Source organism: Haliotis cracherodii, unplaced genomic scaffold, assembly GCF_022045235.1.
Source record: "Haliotis cracherodii isolate W230 unplaced genomic scaffold, xgHalCrac1.p SCAF_18, whole genome shotgun sequence".
Lineage (NCBI taxonomy): Eukaryota > Metazoa > Mollusca > Gastropoda > Lepetellida > Haliotidae > Haliotis > Haliotis cracherodii.
In genome coordinates this window covers 11808330-11827392 of record NW_027266273.1, presented here as the reverse complement: position 1 = coordinate 11827392, position 19063 = coordinate 11808330, and the positions used below count along the sequence as shown (strand labels likewise).

Genomic DNA, 19063 nt, shown 5'->3' with positions numbered 1-19063 from the left:
AGGTTTTATACCAGAATTTCAAACGGGTAACTTTGTGCACATTTTGCATTTTTTAGTGATTAAATTCACTTTTCTCGCAAATCACGTGAAGCGCGTGCATGTGTTCACAGGGAATAGGTAAGTTGCATTCCAGATATGTGTTCCCAACTGTGTTTCGTGCTGTTTGGCAAATTTGTTGAAAAACTGACGACCATTATTTATTTGGTGGCGTTTCTTTTACCCGCTAATTTAGTTCTGCCCCAAAGTGTTTAACATTTAACTCGAGTTTATAAACAAACTCACCCGCACTTGCCTAGGCAGCTATTCATGAATATTCCACGAATATCACCGCTATCGATATTGTGAATTCTACCATACTCGGGTTTGGTTGGTCGATCAGGGGTATCAAATCACAATAAACCCCTTCTGGCTGAAACCGACGGATTTGACGGCCGCTTTACGGCGGAAGTTAATATTTTTAGAATAGTAATTATTTTACAGTCATTGTCGGGAGGCGTATTTAAATAATTAAATGTACAATTGTAGGCTACAAAATGCAAAGTTGTGGTTACTACAACATATAAAGGATGTGTGGTAATACATTTCAATCAGAAAACACGATAAAAATCTACAAAGAGAATGTATTTCAGGTTATGAGGACAACGGCGAGATTGCTATTTGGCGCTTTTCTAGACAAGACTGTGACGTCATACCTTGCGTCACAATAAGCGATGTGACGTCACAATAGTGACGCGCGGTGAAGAACGAAACCTTTACATGGCTTGCTTAGTTTTCTTCAGGGGTGCCCACCTCATGTTATCTAACGAAGTTGCAGTGCTACATACAGTGCCTGTCATAGGTTCAAGTGAAGTATTAGGTGCAACTAAACTGCTTGTGCATATTGAGCGCCATTTTTGGTTTAAAGGCTGTTTTCCGTGCTTCCGTAAATTCTGATCGACAACCCTCTCAAAATACTGGACTCAACCCATGCCGCTTCACTCAATGAATTTGCTGACATCAAAGACTAAGCGTTTTATTTACTCATGGTAGAATGGAGATGGACATACTGGGTTTTCATAGTAGACCAAGGTTACCTAAAATAATTGACCGCGCTAAATGTCACATTTGAAACCTCAAGCTGCGCGTTCGGATCCAAATTCAATTTATGGGTACAATGTGTGAAGCTCATTTCTGGTGTCCCCCGCCGTGATATTGCTGGAATATTGCTAAAAGCGGCGTAAAAACATACTCACTCACTCAAATTCAATTTAGCGCGGTTAAATCAAGAAGTAACCTTGCTCTACATTAAACAGTTTGTAAACAATGTCCACAATGTAAGCTTTTCCAAAATTCTGACAATTTTCTTAACGATCCTCCCCATAAACGTGTAAACAGTGTTATCATTGTTCATAATAAAAAAAAACAATCAAAAAGTTATGTGGTTGTTCATTCGCCGTCTTGTAAAAATGTCCTGACATTATGACGTCATAGTATTTCATATGACGTCATCTGCTTGTCACGTCATAATAGTTGAGTTTCCATACCAAAACCACTGTCGGCCATAAGGCAGATCTTATATTATTGTCACACAAACAATTCCTACGAAAATAAATTAAGTATCTGTACACGCAATAATAAATTCGTGGCCAAATTCGTTACATGTGTCACTTGCCGGGTGTCCGAGATTTTACGAGCTGAACGTTCGTGTACACCAATTGACCTTGGCTTGGTTCAATGAAAAGTTTTTTAATGACATATGCACACTTTTATATTTCCTAATTTCAATAGAAAATGGGGTTTAAAAAGTATGTCAAAAATCTTGTAAATATGTACTTAGACTTTCGTGACCTCAAGAAAATGATTGCCGATTTTCTGATTTTTCTTCGCTGTCAAACCTAACTCCTCTAAAAACTTTTAAAAGTTGTGTTAAGACTCTTTGCTTTATTGACCTAGATATAAAAGTGTAGCTTTTACAAAGAGGATATATAACCAAACACCGCATAGATAAATATTGTGCCGCCCTTCATACTCGTTTCAGCATATAAACAAAGGTTTCAACTTAGCGCACGTGGACGCAGTTGTTCTATTCATGCTGAGGGCATTAGTCTTGATTATTTGCCAACACGAGCGCGAGAACTCGTGACCTGACCTAGATTCGTGACCTGAACCAGACGGGTCACCCTCCCCCGCACCTCACTGCACGAGATTTACGGGTGCCGTTCGATATCCCACGCGTAGACACTAAAGTGAAGCGAGGCCCGCACTTTGCGTGAATTATGGCTCACAACGATGGTACCTGTGAAGCTTTGTCAGTCATGATGCTCTTGAAAAAAGTCTGTAGACTTGAACTGGGCAGCCCAGGGAAATGCCTTGGTGACGTCACCTCTTACGCAAATAGATTGCCTAGCTACGGTTTATTGATTGAATTATGAATTACTGGAAGCCAAACAGAACCTTAGGTCAACATTTTATGCATAATTATAATAAAGCTACCCAACTGCAGTAAATATGTCCAGATTGGTAACGGATGTAAAATTTACTGCGTCATATCGTATGTGCGAAACTGCGGCTGGCTGACCTAGTCTGCCAATGTCTGCCTATAATCCAAAATGGCTGCAGGTGCGTGGGTGGGGGGCGAAATTTGAAACACTAAAAAGTACACGCGAAGTGGAAGAATACGGTTTTATATAATGCTGCGCAGTTGCAAGATGGTTTGAATTTATTGTTATTGCAAAAAGTTTGTCAATTCAAACTTTGACTTTGCTAGACAATGCATCCGAAGTGAACGATTCAACGCTGCGGTTTTCCTGGCTTATTTTGTAGTTCGCCAAACGTTTCCCAATGACAGCTGACTGCTTTTGTTGTTTACAGATGACGTTTGTATCAACGGACAGCTTGTGAAGAGGAATCTCATGTTCAGGTCAGTAATCGTCATAATGTCATAGAGAGTTTGACTTGTTTAATCTGTGAATCCTTTTGCGTCTAGTTTCCTGAATGTTATATCAACTTGCAGACGGCACCTGCACGACAGTCGGGGCCTACCTTATAGAAAATAGCTCCGTGTGTCTTCCAAATCTGTTCGTTACATCATCTGTATGCCCAACACATTTATGTATGTTGTGGAGAAAGAAATTCATATGCTGTCATTTTTTCATTTAGTCACCTGATGCGCAGGAATGAAATGTAATTTAGGGGAATAAAGTGAAGTTTCACCGTCTCCTGAATTAGGTCGTAGTGGCCGTGGAAATACAAATTGTAACTGTTCAAAAGTAACCTGTTCATTATTTAAGGTATCTTCCAGCTGGTTGACAACTCTTGAAAAATAATTACCTCCATGTTATCATTATTCGGGCAACTGCGGAGAAAAATGAGCTGTTCTCCTTGCAGTGGCCCAACCCATATTGGCAGGAGTGAACTATGTGATGATTACTCAGTGAGTCATAACAGGAGATGACTGACATTCATTCTGCATGGAGAACTAAGTGACATTAGAATCTGCCAAAGCATAAGTATCAATGGAGGAATATTTTAATTTAACATCAAAATGAGAACATTTCTTATTTTTGAGAAAGCATTGTAAAGCAACAAACTATATTATGAGTTAAACAAAACTCTTATTGACATATTATGTGTTTGTTTGGTATGAATGTTGTCCTACATCATTTTTACGCATGATAAGTGTGTAATGAATCTATTTTAACATGTTCTGGTATGGTATTATTTAACTTTATAATTAAACTCAAAAGAACTACTATGCAATCAAACCCTGTTAATCTGGACGGTACTGTTCCTATAAAAAGCATCCACTCTTAATGAATTCTGGATTAAGGGTTCTCAGGTTAGCAGGTATGTCACTTTAGTCTATGTATATTGATTTTCCAAACAGTTATTGTCTGGAATGTGGAGTTTCTAGAATAACAGGGTTTCACTGGACATACTAAATTGTCAATTTTGAAACATGTTTATAATAAATATAAAAATGAAATTTTGTGTATGTATCCATTGTACATGTTGTAAACAAAAGGAATTACCAGAATTCACGACAATCTTATTTCTTTAATATTAACTTGTTCATTGAAATATTTTTATTAACCTTTTGTTAAATAGCTGTATCCAACCATTATTTTCTTCTTTGGAAAACTTGATGAGGACGTGCTTGAATTACAGACCATTCTAAAAATTATAATAAAACTTAATAATTATGTTTATGAGATGTGAAATCTGGATCTTATTGTTTAAGTACCATTTTGATTAAAATGATGGTACTTGTTACATTTCCACAATATATTTTTATTATGTAAGTGTCTTAATTAGCACATTGGCAATCAAAGTTGTGCAAATTTGAGGGAAGCTTTATCTGCAAAACAAACAAGATTTGTGTGAATGTTCAATCTGAATGGGGCACAGGTGGCCCTGCTGTTTAAGGCGCAGCGATTTGCTGTGCAGAGTTGCGTCCCTTGGGCACGTCAGAAACCTATGATTGTGGGTTCGAATCCCGGTTTTGCAAGATTATGTTTTCTAGGTTTGTCAGCACCATACCTGTGCTCGTGGGTTTCACCGAAGTGGTAAACGTCTGAGACCTGCATCTTCGGGCTTTCCTCCTTGTTAATGTAGATCTTTGTGACTTATAACCAGCAGAGTCATTAGTGATTAACCTGTTTACTTCCCAGGATGTAGACATGGGTTTGATTTCCTATTTGATATCTGTGCTGAAATATTGATAAGAGTAAAAGCAGCATGTTGCCATATTCATACACTAATAGGTAAGTGGCCCCTAGTGATGAACGTCATCATGGTGTGTTTGTTCAACCACCCACACAGCAATATTCCAGCTAGATCACAACAGCCTGTTACTAATCAAATCTGGACCAGACAGTCCAATGATCGATATTATGACACCAGACTCGATTTTTTACAGACCGCTGTCATATAGCTGGAATATTGCTGAGTGCGGCGTTACACAACAAACCAACCAACCAATAGGTTCCCAGCTTGAATGGCAGGGGTCCCTTTGTAACCTAAATCCCCCAGGGTTTTTATCATAGTAGGTCCTGACATTAGTGAAGGCATTATCACAATTTATGGCATGGAAATCCCATGTTACTGTCAGACCAATGAAGAGTTAACCAATCTGGTCAGCTTTATATTATACGTTTTATGTTATAGTGTAAATTAGTTTAGGAAATGGATCCTGGAGCATAAATAATTCAATCTTTGGATAAAAGGTTTAATTCAGTGTATCTTTGAAAGCAATTTTCAACATGTATTTATCACCTTCAAAATACTATTTATTGTTATGCTGAATGTTTTCATGGTTTGGGAATATCAAACAAATGGCTATCACCTCTCTGCAACAGACACGTCAGATACCCTTGTGGCAAATTAGCTTTAGGTTTCTCATTCTGTATAGATCAGTTTTTATGTCATTGATATCCTTCCATCTGATACTGATCTTAAGAGCGTTTGAAGCTATTAAAAATAGCTAGTTTTACGAATGTTTACAGAAGTGAGACCTGGACAAGAAAATTTAATTTTTTGTGTGCTTATAAATGATGTTATTAAGATTTATTTAATCATATTGTGGATAAAAAGCTAATTTACCATAATTAGCATGTCTGACTCTGGATGCTGGTTGTTGAAACTGCCAGTCCCAGTGGACTGGTAGCTCTAAAAATTACAAATCCCCCCTAATTTGTGTCAGTCCCAACTTTCAACAAATATACAAAACCATATGAAAATTACCTTGTTATAATTCTTTCAACATCATGTTCATTGCAATAATGTCATCTCTGAAGTAACTTAGTTAGGATCTACATATCATTCACACAAAGTTCAGTCACAATTTTCTCTCTTTTTTTTTTTTAATATTTCAAGACGAAGTCACTACAAATATATTTTTAACCTTGAACCAAAGCGAAATGTCATTTCCTTGCATTAAAAATCAACAATGGGAAATCCTGATGGTAACAGACAAGCTGACATTGTTTGAAAAATATACTTATGTGAATATCACAGATTTATAAGCTACTTTATTTACCGGTCCCAAGGGACTGGCAGTCACATGATTTACCAGCCCAAGTCCAACTTTAGCGGTAAAAAACTGGTAATTACCAGTAAATGGAAACACTGCTTACTAGGGCTGGCTGAAAAGATCAGTAATCGGAATTAAGAGAAATATTAACAATTATCGATATGAAATTTTGGTCATCGATAATAACTTACATAAACTATTGTGATGAAATGAAGTTTAGATTTACTGATACAGACATGTTATTGTTAATCATGTCAATTGTCAACGACGGAAAGCAACTGTTTTTGTTATATCTCAAACATTCACAAAGTAATCAATGCATAAGTGTGTAACTGCTCACCAGTGGCATGAAATATGTTGATTTCTCTCAAGGACTTTCTTGCATATTTGCTTAAAGTTCCTTCTCTGATATTCATCAATAATTGATCGATATTTAGTTAGCGATTATCGATCTCTACAATCTATATCGATAGCCAGCCCTACATCATACCCTCCCCAGTTTTATATCGACTCTTATAGGTGAGCTTCTGTACCTATTATACTATAGTTGGGTTTTGTATAAGATCTCAATGTTTTATATTTTTGATGAGAATTATTTTGGGGGTCATGTGACTTTCATGCTTGAGAACTGTAAATAAATTTACTGAAGATAATGATACGGACATTAACTATGTACTAAATACATTGATAGATTCTACTATTAATATGGTTGAGGCATTCTTAAATAGCACAAGGAGACATGGGCTTATTAATGCCTGTTGATAGAGTTTATTCACTTTATGCTAAAAATAATGTTTATAATAGTTTTTATCCACATTTTGTTAGTATGATTAGAAGTGTATGAAAAACACATATTTTGGAGAGAGGGGCAGAATAGACCTGAACAAGCCTGTGTTTGTTGTTTTGTTTGTTTGTTTGTTGTTTAACGCCGCACTCAGCAATATTCCAGCTATATGATGGCAGTTTGTAAATAATCGAGTCTGGACCAGACAATCCAGTGATTGATATCATGAGCATCGATCCACGCAATTGGGATACGATGACATGCATCAACCAAGTCGGCGAGCCTGACCACCCGATCCCGTTAGTCGCCTCTTACAACAAGCATAGTCGCCTTTTACGGCAAGCATGGGTTGCTTGAGACCTATTCTACCCCGGATCTTCTCTTGCCGTGTTTGTTGTAAGAGCTGTGTTATTAAAAGGTGGTGGATACTTTTGCACCATATTACCTATAAGGGTTGAATGATCGTGTTTAATAATTATGTAAATTTGCAGATGTGGATTTTAGCCATTTTTCAATGCAGATTTGTCAGTTGAAGCCAGATGACGTCACAGTGCTTCATTGTTGAGAAGTTTATGATTTGACGTCATCAATTGTTCATGACGTCACAAATTGATTACATGACATCATCTGAACAATGGACTGCCTTCTTTGAAATTTGTCCGTAGGGCTGTCATTTCATCTGTTTTTCTTTATTGTCTCACTTAAAGTGTCTGATCAAAATGTGTAATTATGGATTATCTGTCCATCGTGAATCAATGATGTAAGTACCTCTCCAAAGGAATGGGGTTAGCATTATTTATTCACTAGGGACAAACAATCCGTAATTCCTTGTTGGTTCAATCTCATAAAAATCAGATCTTAGTTCTCGCTATGGCTAAACAAAGATTGGAGGACATCCTATTACGGGTCATGTCAGAACTACCTGTCATCCGACCAATCAGAGCTTACCAGATCATGAAAGTGACAGTCGGAATGTATTTTCTAATCATGCATCATCGAAAACGTTAACACGGGGTATACAACTGATTCCGTCAAAATTATCGTCTATCTCTCGTTTGCGTGGGATAAACATTTGAACGGAGGAGGCGTTGCACAGTACGTGGGAAGCATTGCCATACAATCGCAACGATATATAAGACATTCCGTAATGTTCATTTGTTTAGCTTTCAAAATTTTATTGAGAACTGTGTCAACATTTTTTTCAAGCGTAGTCTGAAATGGAAGTCGCCAGGTTGAAACGAGCACCATTAACTTAAGAAAGCTGCTTTCTAATTGGCTGATGTTGACTTCTTGTTAGTCGTTTTAGTGGGAGGCCAAGGTTCACGAAAGGTTGATCTGACATGACCTGTAAAGGGATGTCCTTATCTTTGTTTAGCGGCAGAACTTAGATCTGATTTTAATGAGATTATTGTTGGATATTTTCTGAATGCTTGTTGTCGGCCATTAAATGCTGCTGATGTAAATCATCCACTTCTGATATAGTACACGCTTCATTATTTGCAGGCCACAATAACACAGCTGAAATACTTTTGAATATGGCCTAAAACAACATTCACTTGTGCTCTCATTGAAAAACTAAAAATATTTTTGATGACCGAGGTTGATCAATATATCCCAGCACTTCACATGCTTGAACTGATATTGGTGTCCCAGGCAGGAATTGGTTCCCAGCAACCTGTGCCGGTTGTAAGCAGAGACTTAATCATGTTAATGGATTGGGTGGTCAGGCTTGCTGACATGCTTGATAGTGCTTCATTGTGATGAAATGATACAATCGGTGCATCATGACTTTTCATGCAGTGATACGATACATTTTTCTGTATCAATACAAGATGATACACTTTCCAAAATAATTTAGTTGAAGGAGTAAGTATATACGTAATGTTGTGTTCCTCATAATAAAGAAGTTGACATCCATAAATTCTCTTCCTATGTAGGGGTCACGAGTGGCCCAGTCGTCTAAGGCGCCGCGATTCGCTGTGCAGAGTTGCGTCCCTTGGCCACGCCAGAAACCTATGATTGTGGGTTTGAATCCCAGTTCGCCCCGATTATGTTTCTAGGTTTGTCAGCACCATACCTGTGCTTGTGGGTTTCACTGAAGTGGTAAACGTCTGTGACCTGCATCACTTCGGGCTTTTCGTCCCACATTAAGCTGACACGCCATGATATAACTGGAATACTGTTAAAAGCGGCGTTAAACCCAACTCACTCACTCTTCCTTGTGTACATCACTTCTTCATGCCATTCAAAAACATAATTGTTACTAGTTGTTTACTGACCCCAAGCACTATTTGTAATAAAGAAGTTGTTCATCCATAGAACTTGTCTTTCTTTAGGCCAAAGTACACGTGTGTTCAGGCCTACCAGGATAACGCTAACCCTCACAAAGTTTGTGTAATGGGGTGTTTACTGTGTTTTTTACAAGTAACCATGGTTATGTACAAGTCAGACGATGTCCATTAGTCAGTCATGTGTAGAGGGAAAGAGAAGTACAGATAAGGCTCCGGTGATTGATATTATGAACAACGATCCCTCACGTTACAATGTAAGTGATTGATTGTTTGATTGTTTGTTTGTTTAATGCCGCCCTCAGCAACATTCCAGCTATATGACGGCGGTCTGTAAATAATTGATTCTGCACCAGAAAATCCAGTGATTGACGTCATGAGCATCGTTCCACACAATTGGGATAGGATGACATGCATCAACCAAGTCAGCGAGCCTGACCACCTGATCTCATTAGTCGCCTCTTACCACAAGCATAGTCGCCTTTTACAACAAGCATAGTCGCCTTTTACGGCAAGCATGGGTTTCTGAAGACCTATTCTAACCCGGATCTTCACGGGTCTACATTGTTAGGATCTACACCGAAGCGTCACACTTATTGTAACAAAGAAGTTGTTCATCCATAGAACTTGTCTTTCTTCATCACACCAACTTCTAAATGCAACTGAAAGAAGTTATACTTTGGCCTAGATGGCCTGGTGTTAGGTTTGTTTGTTTTCGCAATTCTAACCCAGATCTTCATGGTGGTCCTCCGGTGGTTAAGTAGTGCCCTCAGGGCAGTAGAATTATAGGTAGATTACCGGTGTAGTTATTAATGGTATTTCCAGTTATCAATTTTCAGTGATAATTGGTTACAACCAAGGAATCAATCATAAGAGATGTTATTGATTATTTTCCACTAACTACTAGATTTGTGGGGAATCTGATAATAAAATTGAGCATGAGTCCATGACCTGTGTAAAGCGTCAATATTCTAACAGACAAGACTTGATGCTAGTGCACCGTTTCCTAGTAGGTGTATTGTCCTGTGGACTCTCATGTGAACAGCAAGGTGGCCCAGTCGTCTAAGGCACCGCAATTCGCTGTGCAGAGCTGTGCCGAAGCAGAAACCTACGATTGTGGGTTCAAATCCCGGTTTTGCCCCACTTGTGTTTCTAGGTTTGTAAGCACCATATCCACACTCATGGGTTTCACTAGACTAACATCTAGTCTCTGAAATGAACATATTTTACAGAAATAAAAGTTGTTAAAATAATAGTTATAAAATATAATGAGAAGGAGCCCAGAGACTTCATTTTCAGATGTATGACAGACTGGGGTTTTAACAAAGTGGTAAACGTTGAAGACCTGCATAACTTTGGGCTTTCCACCCACATTAAGCTGACACGCTGTGATATGACTGGAATACTGTTTAAAGCAGTGTCAGCACCAACTCACTCACACATGTAAAACAGTATATAGCGTGTGGTTATATTCATTGTTATTATTTACAGTGGGTGAGTGAGTTGGGTTTTACGCAGCTTTTAACAGTATTCCGGTTATATCGCGGCGTGTCAGCTTAATGTGGGAGGAAAGCCCGAAGTGATGCATGTCTCAGACGTTTACCACTTTGGTGAAACCCACGAGCACAGGTATGGTGCTGACAAACCAAGAAACATAATCGGGGCGAATCAGGATTTGAACCCACAATCATAGGTTTCTGGCGTGCCCAAGGGACGCAACTCTGCACAGCGAATCGCGGCGCTTTAGATGGCTGTGCCACCCATGCCCCCTATTACTTACATGAAAGATGTATGGAAAGAATACTCAAGATTGAGAACTGTTCAATGATCAGTATTTAAAGTTTAACCAATTCCTCAAGTCTGTTGTGCCTGTTCAAGCTAGAAGACCATCCAGGATATTTCCTTCTTTTGCTCGGGAATGCTAAGTATTTTTAACCTATAATAGATTAATAGATTCCAATTTAAATATTTCTTATTCATAAACAAGCCAAAATTTCAGTTTAGGTAAAACATACAACTGGATGTTTGACATATTGATTATTAGTTCAAGTGGGCTGTGGTATCAGGGATTTATCTTGACTGAAGTAGACACCATTGGTCCTATCAAATATTCTGCTGCTCATTTTGGATTACTGGGTTCATTCTAGACCTGTTCAGAGGCCATTTTTCTGCCCCTCCTCTGGAACAAAGGTCAGTAAAAATCCCAAATTGGAATAGAAAATTTCACAATAAGTGTGGACATAGTTGTACCTTGTATTGTGGCTTTGTGGAGGTGACTGTATATCACTTATAACAGAACCATTAAAGAGGGAGAGACTTATATGTTTATTTGTACATTATTCCAATGTTTTAATAAAATACCTCAGAATTTAGAAAAATAAGAACTTATAAACAATCCCAATTTTGAAGAAAATATTGACTTTAGAATCCTAGATAAATCCCTGGGTTATGTCAATTAATTGTATTTTGGGAGAAAACAACTTCTCCCCCTAGATTTTCACCGCCCCCAGACTGAAGGACCAGTAGCTGTATCATAGAGCCTTAGAAGTTTGTAGAAAATGTCCTTAAGAAATTCCAATTTGAAATTATGATTACCCCCAATTCAAATCAAATCCTGATTCGACCCGATTATGTTTCTAGGTTTGTCAGCTCCATACCCGTACTCGTGGGTTTCACCAAAGTGGTAAACGTCTGAGACCTGCATCACTTCGGGCTTTCGTCCCACATTAAGCTGACACGCCGCGATATAACTGGAAAACTGTTAAAAGCAGCATTAAACCCAACTCACTCACTCACTCCAAAAATTAGCATCTGGAAAATTACTTGTATAATTTTAGAGTCTAATTGAATGTTGTTGTTTTTTCTGCCAAGGGCACTTTGTTGGAAATCCCTGCTAAAGTCTCGAGGCATGGCATGATGTTTGCTGTCCATCAGTTTCAAAACTAGGATGTCTTACTGAATTTGCATTGAATTCCAATCTGATTTCAGATTTATCTGCCATGTTGGAGATATCATATTTGCAGTTTCTGTGTGTATCATTATGATAGATGATCATGATGATGCTGTTTTGTTTTGGTGAACCTTCCATTACTTATCTATGCATATTCGTATTATTTTATGATATCATAATAATTATTTAATGTCTAATGTTGCCAATAATCCAGAAGAACTATTGTTCGTTGTTGCTCTATTATTCCCCCACAGAGAGCTTTGTCAAATAGAAACTTAATAATCTTGAATCAAAGATATCTTGTGCTGTTCAACATTAAAACTGTTCCATGCAAAATTTTAACTTTTTGCTTTGAAATTGAAATTCATAAATCATTATAGATTATTTGTTGAGCTTCTGAGGAATATTAAATTTGAGTGTAACATTTTTAACAGTTGAATTTGCCAGCTATGTATGATCTATTAGCTTCCTTACTTCCTGGATTAAACGCCTGGTCTCAAATAAATGCGGGGGCGGTCAGGTAGCCTAGTGGTTAAAGTGTTCGCTCGTCACGCCGAAGACCCGGGTTCGATTCCCGACATGGGTACAATGTGTGAAGCCCATTTCTGGTGTCCCCCGCCGTGATATTGCTTGAATATTGCTAAAAGCGGCGTAAAACCAAACTCACTCACTCACTCAAATAAATGCGAGGGTCTTGATTAAACACCAGGTTGTTTTTGTGCATGGAATTCTCCCCATTATTATCTTTTCGATTAAACACCGGGGGTAAAGAGTGTCTGAATGAAATACGGTATGTATACACGTATGATGCAGAATATTTTTTTTGGCTTGATATATTATGTTTCTGTTGATGTCATCCCCTGTACTTTCATGCAAGTCATATTGCTGGAGGTCGTGTTTGAAATGGTTTAGTTCACATTTGTTGATGCAATCAATAAACTTTGTGAAATCAACATACTTTAGATCATCATCATGGCTAGAATTGGCATCATTTCATTATTCCTAACCTCTGGCTATCCATTTGGATGTTATGTATTGATTGGGATTGGTTAGATAATGTTTGTCTCTAAACCAGTGTTCGAAATAAAAAAAATATTGCCAGGCTGCTATCAGGACCCACAGGCTTTAGAGGTTCCAGTCCCTGGCTAAAGTCTTCAGGCACTCATTTAAAGAAACAGCAGCTTATTATGACAAATAGACCTAGGCGCAATTTGACTGCAGGCCATAAGGACACATGCAAGTTTGAAACTACAGGCCCAACATGAAATCAACCTGCAAGGTGCTTATTTCAAACACTGCTGTAAACACTGATCTGCCTCGATAATAGTTCTATGAAGTACTTGGATAACCCCTACTCAGGTGAACACTAACCCCTACTCAGGTGAACCCTTACTCAGGTGAACACAAACCCTTACTCAGGTGAACCCCTACTCAGGTGAACCCCTACTCAGGTGAACCCCTACTCAGGTGAACACAAACCCTTACTCAGGTGAACACAAACCCTTACTCAGGTGAACCCTTACTCAGGTGAACACAAACCCTTACTCAGGTGAACACAAACCCCTACTCAGGTGAACACAAACCCCTACTCAGGTGAACCCTTACTCAGGTGAACACTAACCCCTACTCAGGTGAACACAAACCCTTACTCAGGTGAACCCTTACTCAGGTGAACACAAACCCATACTCAGGTAAACACAAACCCTTACTCAGGTGAACACAAACCCATACTCAGGTAAACACAAACCCTTACTCAGGTAAACCCTTACTCAGGTGAACACAAACCCTTACTCAGGTAAACCCTTACTCAGGTGAACACAAACCCTTACTCAGGTGAACACAAACCCTTACACAGGTGAACACAAACCCTTACTCAGGTGAACACAAACCCTTACTCAGGTGAACACAAACCCTTACTCAGGTGAACACTAACCCCTACTCAGGTGAACACAAACCCTTACTCAGGTGAACACAAACCCTTACTCAGGTGAACACAAACCCTTACACAGGTGAACACAAACCCTTACTCAGGTAAACCCTTACTCAGGTGAACACAAACCCCTACTCAGGTGAACACAAACCCCTACTCAGGTGAACCCTTACTCAGGTGAACACAAACCCTTACTCAGGTGAACACAAACCCCTACTCAGGTGAACACAAACCCCTACTCAGGTGAACACAAACCCTTACTCAGGTGAACACAAACCCCTACTCAGGTGAACACAAACCCTTACTCAGGTGAACACAAACCCCTACTCAGGTGAACACAAACCCTTACTCAGGTGAACACAAACCCTTACTCAGGTGAACACAAACCCCTACTCAGGTGAACACAAACCCTTACACAGGTGAACACAAACCCCTACTCAGGTGAACAAACCCTTACTCAGGTGAACACAAACCCTTACACAGGTGAACACAAACCCTTACTCAGGTAAACCCTTACTCAGGTGAACACAAACCCTTACTCAGGTGAACACAAACCCTTACACAGGTGAACACAAACCCTTACACAGGTGAACACAAACCGTTACACAGGTGAACACAAACCCTTACACAGGTGAACACAAACCTTTACACAGGTGAACACAAACCCTTACATAGGTGAACACAAACCCTTACACAGGTGAACACAAACCCTTACACAGGTGAACAAACCCATACACAGGTGAACACAAACCCTTACATAGGTGAACAGAACCTTACACAGGTGAACACAAACCCTTACACAGGTAGATGACTATGCTTGTCGTAAAAGGCGACTAACGGGATCGGGTGGTCTGGCTCGTTGACATGGTTGATGCATGTCATCGATCCCAATTGCGTGGATCGATGCTTATGATATCATTCACTGGATTGTCTGGTCCAGACTCGATTATTTACAGGCTGATGTCATGTAGCTGGAATATTGCTGAGTGCGGCGTTTAACAACAAACAAACAAACAAACAAACAAACAAACAGAACAACAAATTGGATTTTTGTGGCCATTTTGTCAAATGTTACAAAAATTTGAATACTGTATTTGATGTAATAAGCGCCCTGCTCTAATAAGCGCCCACAGCGATATTTACTAATATATTGGCTAGTGAACAATCCCAATTAGCACCCCTTCCAATTGATCAATATGCACAAGACTTATTTATTCTCGTATAATACATGTGTTATATGCATCCTTAATCATGGGAAATTAAATTGTGGGAAAATATATCTGTCGTATGTAAATATTTCAGGCTGTCAGCATAAACCACGAACTTTACAATCTTTCAACTCTGTTGTTTTTCACTAAAATAATATTCTAATAAGAGCCCCCTATTTCTAATTTTGAGAGCGCCCTGGGCGCTTATTATGTCGAATACGGTATGCGTTTTCAAAGTGTGTCAGTATACAATTGAATGTGGCCTGTTCTTTATCCCTTTCTTTTGTCCTATGTGTCAAGTTTGTTTTGTATTGACTCGGAACACTTCATGTTTCAATTTGACATCTAAATAATAGTATTCAGTATGTCCGGATCTTCTTCACCATACTTTGCTTCTATTAATACCCACATACTGTCATCATCAGGTGTATGTTGCTGTTGTGAAACAATTATGGCTATTAACAGCGAGTGTGGGTCTATATTTGTCTGAATATTTCTTTGGCAGTCAGTGAGGAATGCCTACTCACAATGTTGACGTCACACTGATCCTACGTCTACAAAGAACTTGTGTACACTTTGTCAGGGATTTCTAATTCAAATCTAATTCTTGTAGATAATAGGAGGTTGAAGGATTTCATCTCCCCAATACATGACTCCTCTCCTAAAAAAGAACAGTTTGTAGCTTTTCTGATCAGTAGGACTGTCACACCCTCCAAAGGTAACTGGTGATATGTTTTGTTTTTGTTGTTGTTTTTTTAAAAATATTTTTTATTCAATTCAGTGTATGATGTTACATAGTTTTATGATGTGATTTAACAGAATGTTAGAGTTGTACCCAAGTAAAACAGAGCATTTTGTAAATGTAATTTGTTTTGAACATTTCACATTCATTATACTTTGGCCCCAAACTTTTTAACATGCTTACAATCTCAATATACATGAAGTAAGTATGCGTTTGTAGGGGTGTCGTTGATTGGGAAATATTGTATGAATGTATTGATTCAAAAGTGTCACAATATATTGATGTATTGATTAGTTACAAAACTAGTTATTTTGTATGTGTATAGGTAACATATTTACTATCTACACCTGCAGTTAATCAGCTTAATGCTAAATATGAACTAGGCTGATCCCCTAAATGTGACCTGTGAATATCCAGGGTAGAATAGGTCTGCAGCAACCCATGCTTGCTATTGCCCGTGAAGGTCCGGTAGAATAGGTCTTCAGCAACCCAAGCTTGCTGTAAAAGGCGACTATGCTTGTCGTAAGAGGCGACTAAGGGGATCGGGTGGTCAGGCTTGCTGACATAGTTGATGCATGTAATTGTATCCCAGTTGTCATGGTTGTGTGGATCGATGCTCATGATGTCAATCACTGGATTGTCTGGTCCAGACTCGATTTATTACAGACCTCGGTCATATAGCTGGAATATTGCTGAGTGCGGCGTTAAACAAACATCAAATTTTTAAAATTGAATTTTCTGCCTTATTGTCCGTCTAAAGCATAGTAATCTTAACAAATGTAAATGTTTCTGTGGCTGTGAGGTGTTTTTAATTTAGTGTTGGTATTGATAAATTTGTATCGATACATTATCAACATTAAAAATATATTATTAATGCATTGGTACAGAAAGCCATCCCTATATATTTGCAATGTACAGAGCTAGGTTTGTGTCAGTGCTGTGGATACTTCTGTCATTAGAGAATCAATATTCAATTAAATATGTAACTGTTTTGTCACAAACTGAAGGTAACCCTTAAAGATCTGGGTTAGAATAGCTTTTCAGCAACACATGCTTGCCGTAAAAGGCGACTATAATTGTTGTAATAGGCAACCATGGGGATCGGGTGGTCAGGCTCGCATCCCAATTGTGTGGAACGATGCTCATGATGTTGATCACTGGATTGTCCGGTCCATACTCAGTTATTTACAGGCCGCCATCATATATCTGGAATATTGCTGAGTGCAACGTTAAACAACAAACAAACAAAATGAAGGTGTAGTTTTGTTATTTTTTCTGGTGATTTTGTTGTGGAATACATGTTGAGTAATTGCAGAGACCATGGAATTGTGTCCAGTGATAGGATTTGAACCAAGGCCTTCTGATACAAGGTCGGACACCTTGTCCACATGACCAAAGACGTTAACCGTATCAGCAAGCTTCAGTGATCGACATCATGAGCATCGATTCACTTAATTGGGATCGATGACATCCATCATCCAAGTCAGCGAGCCTAACCACCCCATCCCGTTAGTCGCCTCTTACGACATGCATAGCGCCTTTTACGGCAAGCATGCATTGCTAAAGACCTATTCGACCTCGGATCTTCACAAGTGACTTTTGTTTAAACTGTTGACTATATATCAAGGTGAGCTACAGTGTCATGGCACTATTTTTACGTTCTGTATGGTAGCAATTTTAGATGCAAGGGCTCATTGAACAGTTGTGTAATGATAGAGGTAAGGGTCCTTGAGTCAAAATCAATGAAACAAGCATCCATCCAGAACTGAGTTGTGTCAGTGCCCCCCCCAAGTAATTGGCAACAGGCATATTAGTCACTCCCATAAATTAGGAATTAAGAAATACCTCTGAGAGCATATTTTATACATCAGTCATAGTTAAAATGTTTTGAGAGAACCGTGACTGAGTCTCGCATGAGCTTTAGATAGGTGATGTTTATCCTTTCATTATGTCTAAGTAAGTGTGCTAATGGTAAACTAGTCTCTTTAAGTCAGGTTTACTGGAGAAATAACCTACACAATTCGTAATTGAAATGATCTTTCCATACTTGCTCATCCAACACCCTGTTATGTAACCAATCCACGTATAATTTGCAGCAAATAACTGAGGAAAGTGCACTTCATGATTTTAATAAGCCGTAATAAAGAATTGACTTCAATATTTATTGCAACTATGGCTTATAAACACAGAAACCAGTGTGCGGACTGTGTAACTCCACCTTGTGGGTTCACACAAAGTGCACACTGTTTTTTAGCTCACCTGGGAGATCATCACTGCTAAGATGATTGTAAGTCGATGTTAAAGCATGGAAGTTATGATTGTCTTTGTGCTAAGATTGCTTTGTGAATGTGGGCCCTTTCTTGGCCCAATGGGGGCCACGGGTGGCCCAGTCGTCTAAGGCGCCGCGATTCGCTGTGCAGAATTGCGTCCCTTGGGCACGCCAGAAACCTATGTTTGTGGGTTCGAATCCCAGTTCGCCCCGATTATGTTTCTAGGTTTGTCAGCACCATACCCATGCTCGTGGGTTTCACCGAAGTGGTAAATGTCTGAGACCTGCATCACTTCAGGCTTTCGTCCCACATTAAACTGACAGGCCGTGATATAACTGGAATACTGTTAAAAGCGGCGTTAAAACCCAACTCACTCACTCACTCTTGGCCCAATGTCCTCACATGTTGTACATTTTCGACTTTTCTGTCATGGCTTAATGGATTCAGCTGAATTTATTTGTGCGGATCTTTGTTGTTTACAGGTTTACGTTGATCAAAGCATCAACATTTATTAATTTCAATAATGTTGCCAGGTTGTCATCTTTGATAAAAAAATTAAAAAAAAATTGAAACATCTTCCTAGAAACTGAAAGGGTGAGAGGCCATTTAACTTGGTGGATGAGATGGTGTAGTACCAAATTTGTTCTAGACCAGAACACAAATATATCTGCCTGTGGCCATATTCAAAATTAAATAAAAAAACCTACCTGTCATCCATCGTAAATCTCATCAGAAACAACTGAATCAGTGGTGCTGAAACTTTACATGCTTGTTCTCACCAATGATAGCACCCTAATTTGTTTAAGTTGTTTCAATCAGATTTTCAATAATGGCCTCCAAGGCAGCCATATTGAAAATGCTATTTATAGCCATTTGTCAGT

The 19063-nt window shown here is 38.8% G+C and overlaps 1 protein-coding gene across 3 annotated transcripts in view; it reads left to right on the top strand.

Annotated features, from left to right (window-relative positions):
* The first annotated feature begins 2580 nt into the window (after nt 1–2580).
* Nucleotides 2581–19063, top strand: part of LOC139465772 (zinc finger protein 263-like) — a 94204-nt gene continuing 77721 nt past the window's right edge. For 2 of the 3 annotated variants that reach the window (XM_071247667.1, XM_071247663.1), the window contains exons 1-2: nt 2581–2598; nt 2851–2899. The gene's annotated coding sequence lies outside the window, so the exon portion shown is untranslated. Of the gene's footprint in view, nt 2599–2647; nt 2691–2850; nt 2900–19063 lie in introns of those variants that run through there. The other variant, XM_071247665.1, reaches the window with a different exon arrangement.